A 12,079-nucleotide genomic window follows, 5' to 3' on the forward strand; every position below is an offset into this window, starting at 1 on the left:
ATCACATCAACCGCTTCATTGAGTTGGCACGGGGCGGACAGATACAGCTGCGTATCGTCCGCATACTGATGGTATTTTATCCCGTGCTGTCGAATGGTCTCACCCAGCCGCTTCATGTAGATATTAAACAGGAGGGGGGACAGGACCAAACCCTGCGGCACCCCATAATTCAGGGGCCTAGGGGTCGATCTCTGCCCTCCGACTAACACTGACTGCGACCTGTCCAAGAGGTAAGAGGAGAACCACCGTAGGACAGTGCCTCCCACCCCCACCTCCCGCAGTCGTCGCAGAAGGAGACCATGGTCGATGGTATTGAAGGCCGCTGAGAGGTCAAGGAGCACTAGGACGGAGGCATGACTTCCATCCCTGGCTCTCCAGAGATCATCGATCAATGCGACCAAAGCAGTTTCCGTGCTGTAGCCAGGCCTAAATCCCGACTGGAAGGGATTGAATTGAATTGATTTTATTTGTAGGCCGCCCTTTTCCCTGAGGGGACTCAGGGCGGCTCACAGAAACCAGGGAGAGGGGAATACAATACAATACAGTACTAAGACAACAACACATAATAAAAATGATACACAACATGCATACAACATTCGGGCGGGGTAATGGTCCTTATCCCCAGGCCTGACGGGCGAGCCAGTTCTTCAAGGCTGTGCGGAAGGCCTGGACGGGATCTAGATAATCGGTTTCCTCCAAGGACCGCCGGAGTTGAAGGGCTACCACTTTCTCAACAACCTTCCCCACAAAGGGGAGGTTGAAGACTGGACGATAGTTGTTTAGGACGGCTGGATCCAAAGATGGCTTCTTCAGAAGGGGTCTCACCACCACCGCCTTTAAAGCGGGGGGGAAGAACCCCTCCCAAAGGGAGGCGGTAACAACTGCCTGGATCCAGCCCCGTGTCACCTCCCTGTTGTTAGCAATCAGCCAGGAGGGGCAGTACACATGTGGAGGCACTTACAGCTCGCATGGCCTTGTCCACGTCCTCAGGGGTAACAGCTTGGAAATCAATCCAGTGATGTCCTTCCAGATTCTCCCCTGGTGCCTCGGCTGGTTCTGCACAATTGGAGTCCAGGTCCATCCGAAGCCGAGCTACTTTATCCGCGAGAAATTGGACGTAATCCTCAGCTCTGCCCTGCAAAGGATCGCCCGTATCCCTCCTATTTAGGAGGGAACGGGTTATCCTGAACAGGGCGGCTGGGCGCGACTCAGCGGAAGCAATCAGAGAGGCAATGTGTCTTCTTTTAGTCATCCTAATTGCCCGGAGATAGACTCTGATGCTGGATGTTAAGCGCTCAGTCTGATTCGGACTTACTGGATCTCCATCGTTGTTCTAGGCATCTCTTTCAGCGCTTCATCTCCCGGAGTTCCTCAGTAAACCAAGGGGCCCTCCTGGATCCACTGCCTCGGATTGGCCGTAAAGGCGCAATCCGGTTAAGAACCCCTGCCGCTGCTGAATTCCAAGCAGCAACCAAAGTCTCCGCCGGACTGCGGGCGAGGGTATCAGGAACAACCCCAAGCTCCATCTGAAAGCCCAAAGGGTCCATAAGTCGCCTGGGGTGGAACCACCTAATCGGTTCCTCCTCCCTACAGTGGGGGTTTGGTCTCCGAAAGTCAAGCCTCAGTAGGTAGTGGTCTGACCATGACAGGGGTAAGGTCTCACTACCCCTCAAACCAAGATCACAACTCCACTGCTCCGAGAGGAATACGAGGTCGAGCATGTGACCCGCCGAGTGAGTCAGGCCCCGAATTACTTGGGTCAAGCGCATGGCTGTCATGGAAGCCATGAACTCCTGCGCTCCATCAGAGTGTTCACCGAGCGAAGGCAAATTGAAATCCCCCAGAACCATAAGCCTGGGAAACTCAATTGCCAGCTCTGCTACTGACTCGAGGAGCGAGGGGAGGGCTGCTGCAACGCTGTTGGGAGGCAGGTACGTTAACAGCAGACCCACTTGACCCTTGAGGTCCAACTTCACCAGCAAGGACTCACACCCAACAAGCTCCGGAGCAGGGATCCTACGAGGTACTAGGGACTCTCGGATAACAATAGCCACACCTCCACCCCTTCCCTGGGATCGCGGCTGATGTAGCACCTGAAAACCCTCTGGGCACATCTCTACGAGGGGGACTCCTCCCTCCGGGCCCAGCCAGGTTTCAGTAATACATGCCAGGTCTGCCCTCTCGTCTAAGATTAAGTCCCGGACGAGGGGAGCCTTGTGAACAACAGACCTGGCATTTAGCGCCAGCAGCCTGAGACCAGGGTCCTGATTACTCGCGCCATCTGGCCTTGGAGTGGGACTCATAGGGCCGGAAGGAGGGATCTCTGTAACGTAGCGAGCCCTCCTTCCCAGGTAATGGCCAGCCCTAAAGTCCCCGCCATATCTGCCCCTCCTTGTTAAGACCGTAATGCTCCGGCCCACTCCCGTGTCCGTAGTCCCTCCAACCACCCCTATGGCCCCCGCGTTCCCCGACAGGCCCTTCGAATCAGTCATCCTCTCACACAAACACAGCCACTCATCCATGCATTCCCCTCATAGGTCAGTTAAAATACAAAAAATACAACAATAATAAAGTTAAAAAGTGGGTACAGTCATCAATCAAACATACCAGTCACACCGCATTCCTAAAAAAAATTTTGCGCACTGTGCAAGCGAGAAGAAAACTTGGTGTTCTTAATCTTCTCCTCTGTGGAGTCCAGCAAAAGAGCAAGGCCCAAAAGTTTGAAATGGCTGGAGAGTTAATGTCAATTGGGGGGAGGTGCTGAGCAGGCCCCCTGCCCAAGTTCCATCGTATATCATGCCGCAGTTCCGAATTGGTTTCTTTGCAGTTAGTATTTTCCCTACTATACATTTCTATCTTGTGTTCATAATCTCCTTGTTCGTTATCCATTTTTATGTACAATTCTTTATTTATTTATACTTAGCTACTTATGACCAAATATTATTTACCTATATTATGATTTATATTTTTACTGTCATTTATTCTCTTACTTATAGTTTTAGTTATTACTTACTTATAGTTATAGATATACAATCACATAGTTATTCTTTTTCTTTGCCATTCTTTTATTATTATTCCATTTAAGAGGTTATAAAGTATAGTTTGGAATGCTTTGTTTACCATCCTTTGCTCCTGCTAGGACACCACCTTGTTTTCTCTTTCTTTTCTTTTCTCCCTCCCTTCCTTCTCTACTTCCTTCCTTCCTCCTCTCCATCCCCTTCTTCCTTCCCTTACCTCTCCCCTACTCCTCCCCTCTTTCTTCTCTTTCCTACCCTCTCTCCTTCTCTTTCTTTCTCTTCCTCCCTCCTCTTCTTCTTTTCCTCTCCCTTCCACCCACCTCTCCTTACCTCTTTCTTCTTCCCTCACCTCTCCTCCACACTTCTTCTTCCTCTCCTACTATCTCTCCTCTTTCTCTCTCTTCCACCCTCCACTCCTTTCCCTTCCTTCGTCCTTCCATTCTCTACTTCCTTCCTCCCCTCCTTTCCTTCCTTCTTCCCTTCCTTTCTTTTTCTATTGTTATAGGTGTCTCTTTCAGATCCCAGTTCATGTTTTCTTGGGGATGGTATTTCCACACACCCATTTTTGTTTCATATCCTTTCCTTTTTTCTTTAGGATTCTACAGTCTATCTTCCAGCTATCATCCTGGTTTGATTTCACCAATCATGACCTCCTTGCTTTACTCATAACTATTATTTTTGAGTGTTATTCTATTCTTTCCTTGCTTCTTTATTTCTTTGCTCCATCCATCTATACCAATTATCCCATATCTGGTAGAATTCTGTATTCTTCCTTTCCCTGTATTTTTTTTCGTTAATTTATCCATTTCAGCACAGTCCATAATTTTTCTTATTATTTCATCTTCATTTGGGGTTAGCTTGTTTTTCCACTTCTAGGCAAAAGCAATCCTTGCTGCTGTAAGTATATGTAGTATTAGATATTGTATTTCTTTTTTGTGTTTCAACTCTTTCCTAATAGGTTTCCAATCTAATTTAACCCTTGTTATTTCTTCCAGCCAATTTTTGATCCTTTTCCAGAATTTTTTTGCCTCTTCACGGGTCCACCATAAATGATAATATGTGCCATGTACCGAATCACATTTCCAGCAATTTGGGGAGGTATTTGTTGAAATTTTGGCTAACCTTGATGGTGCCAGATGCCATCTATAAAGCATTTTGTACTGGTTTTCCTTGTATGAGACTGATAGTGTCATTCTTAAATTTATTCCCCCCAATTTTTCCCATTTGTCTAGTTCAATGTTATAGCCAAAGTTCTGCGCCCATTTTATGATTGAGAGTTTATTTATATGCCGCCCTTTTCCATGGGGGGACTCAGGGCGGCTTACAACTCAAAGGGGGGGGACACAAACATTTAACACGTAAAACAGTACATAATTAAAAGCACAACATTCATACCATTCGGGTGGGTTACAGTGTTTAGCCCCAGGCCTGACGGGATAGCCAGATTTTAAGGGCTGTGCGGAAAGTCTGGAGGGTGGTGAGGGTACGAATCTCCATGGGGAGATCGTTCCATAGGGTTGGAGCTGCCACCGAGAAGGCTCTCCTCCGCGTAGTTGCCAGTCGGCATTGACCGGCAGATGGAACTCGGAGGAGGCCTAATCTATGGGATCTAATTGGTCGCATGGAGGTGATTGGCAGTAGGCGGTCTCTCAAGTACCCAGATCCACTACCATGAAGGGCTTTATGGGTGACAAGTAGCACCTTGAAGCGTATCCGGAGATCGACAGGTAGCCAGTGCAGCTTGCGGAGGATAGGTGTTATGTGGGTGAAGCGAGGTGCACCCACAATCGCTCGCGTGGCCGCATTCTGGACTAGCTGAAGTCGGCGAATACTCTTCAAGGGCAGCCCCATGTAGAGCACATTGCAGTATTCCAGCCTAGAGGTCACAAGGGCACGAGTGACTGTTGTGAAAGCCTCCCAGTTCAGGTAGGGGCGCAACTGGTGCACCAGGCGAACCTGGGCAAATGCCCCCCTGGTCACAGCTGACAAATGGTGTTCAAAAGTCAGCTGTGGGTCCAGGAGGACTCCCAAGTTGCGGACCCTGTCTGAGGGGTGTAGTGTTTGACCCCCAGCCTGAGAGATGGAACACTTGCCGAATTAGTGGGAGGGAAACACAACAGCCACTCAGTCTTATCTGGGTTGAGCACAAGTTTGTTAGCCCTCATCCAGTCCCTAACAGCTTCAAGGCCCTGGTTCATCACGTCCACCGCTTCATTGAGTTGGCACGGGGCGGACAGATACAACTGAGTATCGTCCACATACTGGTGGTATTTTATCCCGTGCTGCCAAATGATCTCGCCCAGCGGTTTCATGTAGATGTTGAAAAGTAGGGGGGACAAGACCAAACCCTGCGGCACCCCATATGTTAGAGGCCTAGATGTCAATCTCTGCCCTCCAACTAACACCAACTGCGACCTGTCCGAGAGGTAAGAGGAGAACCACCGCAGAACAGTGCCTCCCACCCCCACCTCCCACAGTCGTCGCAGAAGGATACCATGGTCGATGGTATCGAAAGCCACTGAGAGGTCAAGGAGAACCAGGATGGAGGCGTGGCCTCCATCCCTGGCTCTCCAGAGGTCATCGGTCAATGCGACCAAAGCGGTTTCTGTGCTGTAGCCAGGCCTGAAGCCGGACTGGAATGGGTCAAGATAACTAGCTTCCTCCAAGGACCGCTGGAGCTGAAAGGCCACCACCTTCTCAACAACCTTCCCCACAAAGGGGAGGTTGGAGACTGGACGATAATTGTTAAGAACGGCTGGATCCAAAGATGGTTTCTTCAGGAGGGGTCTCACCACCACCGCTTTAAGTGCGGGGGGAAAGACCCCCTCCCGAAGGGAGGCGGTAACAACCGCCTGGATCCAGCCCCGTGTCACCTCCCTGCTGTTAGCAACCAGCCAGGAGGGGCACGGGTCCAGTACACATGTGGAGGCACTCACAGCTCTCATGGCCTTGTCCACATCCTCAGGGGCAACATCCTGAAACTCAACCCAGCGATGGTCTACCAGATTATCCCCTTGTGCCTCGGCTGGATCTGCGGAATCGGAGTCCAAGTCCGACCGAAACCGAGCAACTTTGTCCGCTAGAAACTGGACGTAATCCTCAGCCCTACCCTGCAGGGGATCCCCCGTATCCCTCCTACTTAGGAGGGAGCGGGTTATCCTGAACAGGGCGGCTGGGCGCGACTCAGCGGAGGCAATCAAGGTGGCAATATAAGCTCTTTTCGCCGTCCTAATTGCCCTGATGTATTCCTTGATGCACGATGTTAGAAGTGCTCGATTCGATTCGGATTTATTGGATCTCCATAAGTGCTCTAGGCGTCTCTTCCGGTGCTTCCTCTCCCGGAGTTCCTCGGTGAACCAAGGTGGCCTCCGGAATCCACTACCTCGGAGCGGCCGTAGTGGCGCAATGCAGTCAAGAGACTCCGTCGCTGCTGAGTTCCAGGCAGCAACCAGAGTCTCCACCGGACTGTGGGCGAGGGTATCAGGAATAACCCCAAGCTCCGTCTGGAACCTCAAGGGGTCCATAAGTCGCCTGGGGTGGAACCACCTGGTCGGTTCCTCCTCCCTACAGTGGGGGTTTGGTCTCCGAAAGTCAAGCCTCAGTAGGCAGTGGTCTGACCACGACAGGGGTATGATCTCATTAACCCTCAGACCAAGATCACAGGTCCACTGCTCCGAGAGAAATACGAGGTCGAGCATGTGACCCGCTGAGTGGGTTGGGCCCCATCATCCTTCACAATTTCCTCTTCCTTTTGGTACTTCAGGAGGAATTTGTATATTTTCCCTATCATCTTTCTATCTGGGCTTTGAATAATTTTATCCAATTCGTGTGGTTCTGTTTCGATGCCATATAATTTTGTATCTTTATTGTATTTGGTTTTAATTTGGAGGTAAGTTAGCCAATCAACTTTCATATTCTGATCTGCCAATTCTTCACTTGTTTTTAAGTTTTCCTGTCTGCCAATTAAGTCTCCGTATCTTAGGATTTTGTTCCAATCTGTAAAATTTGGGTGTGTCGTCCTTTCTGTCGGTGATAGCCAATTTGGGATTTTCACATAGTGGATTTTTATTTTATTTTGAGCCATTGTTGCAGTAAGGTTCTTCTAATTAAATGATTTTGAAAGTATTTGTGCGTTTTATGTTTGTCATCCCATAAGAAAGTATGCCAGCCTGCCTGCAGGTCATGGCCTTCTAAGATCAGAATTCTTTTATTCTTTAACTCTATCCAGTCCTTCACCATTGTCATTGTTACTGCAGTTGCGTATAAATCCCAATTTGATAGTGCTAACCCTCCCCTCTCCTTGCTGTCTTGCATTGACTTTAATTTAACCCTCGGTTTATGTCCCTGCAAAATGAATCTAGTGGTTAATTTCTTTAATTCTTGAAAGAATTTTTTATCTGGATTAATAGGAGCGGTTTGCAACACGAAAAGTATTCTTGATAAGATATTCATTTTAATTGTTGCTATACGTCCCATAAGTGATAACTGAATGTTCTTCCAATTTTCTAAATCTTTCTTTATTTGTATCACTAATTTATTATAATTATCCTCTTTGATTGTAGAACATTTTGCTGACAACCGGATCCCCAAATATTTTACTTTCTTAGTTAACTGCAATCCGGTTGCTGCTTCCAGTTCCTCTTCTTGCTTTTTTGTCATATTCTTAGTTATCATTTTTGTTTTGTCTTTATTAATCTTTAGTCCTGCCACTTCGTCGTATTCTACTAATTTTTTGATTAATTTTAAACTAGATTCTAATGGGTCCTCTAAAGCAAATACTAATTCATCAGCATAGGCTTGGACCTTATATTCTTCATTTTTGAGTCTTAGACCTTTTATTCCCTGGTCATTCGGAATTTCATTTAGTAAAATTTCCAAAGTCAATATAAATAGCAGAGGAGAGAGGGGGCATCCCTGTCTGATTCCTTTTTTTATTTCAAACTTTTCTGTTAGATCTCCATTCATCAGAACTTTGGCTGTCTGAGTGTTATAAAATCTTTCTATCATTTTTATAAATTTTTCTCCGAATTTCATCTCATCCAATAGTATTGTTATAAATTTCCAAATTATGTTATTGAATGCTTTTTGTGCATCAAGGAAAACCAGTACCATTTGCTTTTCTGGATGGGCCTCATAGTACTCTATTATGTCTAGAATAACTCTCGTATTATTTTTCATGTGTCTGTGGGGTAAAAAACCATTTTGGTCTGGGTGTATTCATTCATTTAATACCTGTTTAATTCTTTCTGCTATAATTGCTGCAAATATTTTGTAATCGGAGTTTAATAATGAGATTGGTCTGTAATTTTGAATTTCTTGTAGATCGTTTTCCTCTTTTGGGATTAGGGATATTATTGCTTCAGTCCATGATTCAGGTATCTTGGCTTTTCCTAAAACCTCATTAAACATTTCCACTCCTAGCTCTTCCAATATTATTTTGTTATATTTGTAAAGTTCCACTGTATTCCATCTGGTCCTGGTGTTTTATTATTTTTCTTATTTTTCAAGGCTGATTCCACTTCAGCTAACGTTATGGGTCTATTTATCGCCTCCCTTTGTTCTTTGGAAATTGGTATTATCTTTTCTAAATTTAAATATTGTTTTATTTTGATTTCCTCCATATTTTCTTGTGCGAATAGTTTTGTGAAGTATTTATGAATGATATTCTTCTTTTCTTCCGCTTTGAAGTGAGTTCTTCCCTCGTCATCCTTTAATTGATATATCGTCCTTTTTTCTCTTTCGTTCTTCAGTCTATATGCCAGCCAACGTCCTGGTTTGTTGGCATGTTCGAAGTAGTTCTGTCTGACTGTTTCGATTTTCTGTGCTAATTCCTTTTGAGTTATTAAATTGATCTTATGTTTTATCACCTCTATTTTTTCCTTTTTAGTTTTATTCTTTGGATCTTTCTGTAGTTCTTCTTCAGCTTCTCTAAGTTCTTTTTGCATGCCTTCTCGTTGCTCTTTTTGCTATCTCCTCCTAACCCCACCTAACCCTTCCATCCTCCATACACCCCATCTACCCCCTCCAACTTTCCTTTCTCCCTCTAACACTCCCCTCCTACTTCCCTTTCCCCTCAAACCTTCCTTCTCCCCTTACTCCCCAGACACCCTCCTTACATTCCTCTTACTCCTTACATTCCCCTTACTCCTTCCTTACTCCTCCCTCTTCCTTCCCTCTACCTCCCTCCTTGGTGTATGCCTTTATTCGAGTATTGTTTGATCTGATAAAAGTAAAGTGAACCAAGGAAAATAATAATAATAATAATAAAAAAAAAGAACCACCGTATATAAATACATTCTTGTTCTTATTAAAACTATATTAACACCCCCCCACCCCACCCCCCACAATCCCCATCCCTAATCCTCCCGACTTCCCAGGGCCCACACCTGGCACTACCTTCTATCTAAAATATCTTGTATACATATGGATTAAAAAATAAAAGTAATATATCAAAAAAAAAAAGAAAAGCAGAGAAAGAAAAAAAAAAAAAAAGGAAAAAAAGAAAAGAGAAAAGAGAAAAAAGAAAAAAAGAAACCACTCTTTGTGTTGATCTCAGCCCCCCATCTTTATCTATGCTTAAATAGTATAAATCATTCTATCTATATTTTATTCTCATCTCTTACTTCTTTGCTATTTACCCCGACCTTCTGTAGGCTCTCCCGTTCCCTTCCTAAACCTTATGATCCCTTCCAATAAGATTTAAGCAACGTGGTTCATGCCATATATTCAAATATAACTTTACAGACAAGTAATCAAACTTTCCCTTCTAGTAAAATTTAAACAACGTAAGTGATCTTTCTTTACCCCTTTTTCAAACAGTAATTCAAAATAATCTAACCAGATTTCCCCTTCTTAGTAAAGTTAAGCAGCGTAGATCAGATATTACTTTACACAGGAATCAATTTCTATCTTAAGATAATTCCAACCGACTTCCCCTTCTAATAGAATTTAAATAACTTAGTTCATTCCACATGTATTTTACCCTCATCCCCCACTTGTATGATATTTACCACTATCAAATTTATACTACCATTTGTTTAAAATATAACTCAGAGCGATTTGTAGCATAAATCATTCCACATATTCCAATAATACTTTCAGCAAGAATCAGTTAACCTTCTATTTTAAGGTAGTCGCTTCTAACAAAGTTTAAACAACATAAATCATTCCGCATTCTTTTTACAGTTATCTTAAAATAATCCCAAGCGGCTTCTTATTCTAATAAGCTTTAAACAACATAAATTTTGCCCTCTTCCCTTGCTTGTCTGGTATTTACCTCAAATAACGTAGTTCATTCCACATGCATTTTACCCTCATCTCTTGCTTGTCTAATATTTACCACTATCAAATTTATACTAGCGTTTATTTGAAATGTAACTCAAAACTATTACAACCAACTTTCCCTTCAAATAAAAGTTAAATAGCATAGATCATATTCAAATAATACTTTCAGCAGGAGTCAGTTAACCTTCTATTTTAAAATAGTCCCATCTAACAAAGTTTAAACAACATAAATCATTCCGCATTCTTTTGACCACTATCAAATTTATGCTAACGTTACTTTAGAATCTAGCTCAAAGTAGTTTCACCCAGCTTTCCCTTCTGATAAAAATTAGTCCACTTTTTCTACCGGAGAGAGGTCTCAAACCCCCATTCAGTCCTCAACTTTAGGAAGTCTTTTGAAGTATCTAAATTCTCGATCTGCGTTCTTCTGCTTCTCCGAGGGAGGAGGGGCTACCCCCTCCATCTTGCAGCCGCATGGCCAGCCGTTTGCTTTCTCCTTCCGCTTGTCTCTCCTCTCTTCCAAGCGCATCAGGAAGTCCCGCCTTCAGAATCCTACAATAGAAATCTTGAGCCTCTGAAACAGAGTTAAGACGAAATCTTTGATTCTCAAATGTAACCGTGATGCCGGCAGGGGCCTCCCATCTGTATCGAATCTGTTGACTCCTAAGCTCTTTAGTTAAAAAGGTGTAGGTTTATGAACCTACAGACCTGGCATTTAGCAACAACAACCTGAGACCAGGGTCCAGACTACTCACGCCATCTGGCCTTGGAGTGGAACTAACAGGGCCAGAAGGAGGGATCCCTCTGACGTAGGGAACCCTCCTTCTCCGGTAATGGCTCGCCCTGAAGTTCCCGCCATATCTGCCCCTCCCCAATATGACCCCAATGCTCCAGCCCACTCCCCCATCTATGGTCCCTCCACCCTCTCCCCTGGCCGCCGGATTCACCAGCACTCCCTTTGACACACACATCCAAGGGCCGGATTAAGCCTGGGCCCCCCTGACATTTCTGTCAGAGCACTCAGTGCAGTAGGTACCCAGCTATGCTCCCAGCCCACCACACATACACACACATACAATCAATCAATCCCCACAAAACAAATTAAAACAAGGGAAACAACAATATTATAGTAAAAGTGGGAACATTCATTCAACCACTGTCATATCACGCACTCTCCATACAATTAAAAATTACAAAAATTACAAATTTATAAAAATTATAAAAATTGCGCAATATAGCAAATTGATATAGTCCGAAAAAAGCCAAGGAGGGAGTAATGTCCAAGACCTCCCACACGAGAGTCCGAGATCCAAGGAATGATAAAAGAGACATGTGATGATAGCAATAAAGAGAGAGTCACACTTCCAGTCCTCTCTCTCGTTACTGTAGAAAGTCAGTGGGGGGATGAACAGGAAGCCCAGGATGGCAATAAAATCATAGGCCCCAATTTGCTCCCCAACGATGGTCCAGAGAGCAAAGCCAGGAACTTTCTGGGAGGCAAGTAAGCCACAGGCGGTGGATATAGCGGCGAAAGTTGCGGAGCCAGCCATAGGCGACGACAGGCCAGCAACACCCCTTCCCTTGGGGACAAAAGGACACACGGGAGCCAGGGAAACCCCACGGTAAAAGGGGGGAGGAAAAGCCCCACTCCCAGCTGTACCGTAACACTCCCAGTGGAGGCAGCCAGCCAGTAGGTCATCAGGCTAGCAACCCCACCCCCACCCTCACCCTAACCCTAACCTTAATCCTAATCTTAAACTAAACTAACCCACCCAATA

This window comes from Thamnophis elegans, chromosome Z (assembly GCF_009769535.1).
Source record: "Thamnophis elegans isolate rThaEle1 chromosome Z, rThaEle1.pri, whole genome shotgun sequence".
In the NCBI taxonomy this organism is placed as follows: domain Eukaryota; kingdom Metazoa; phylum Chordata; class Lepidosauria; order Squamata; family Colubridae; genus Thamnophis; species Thamnophis elegans.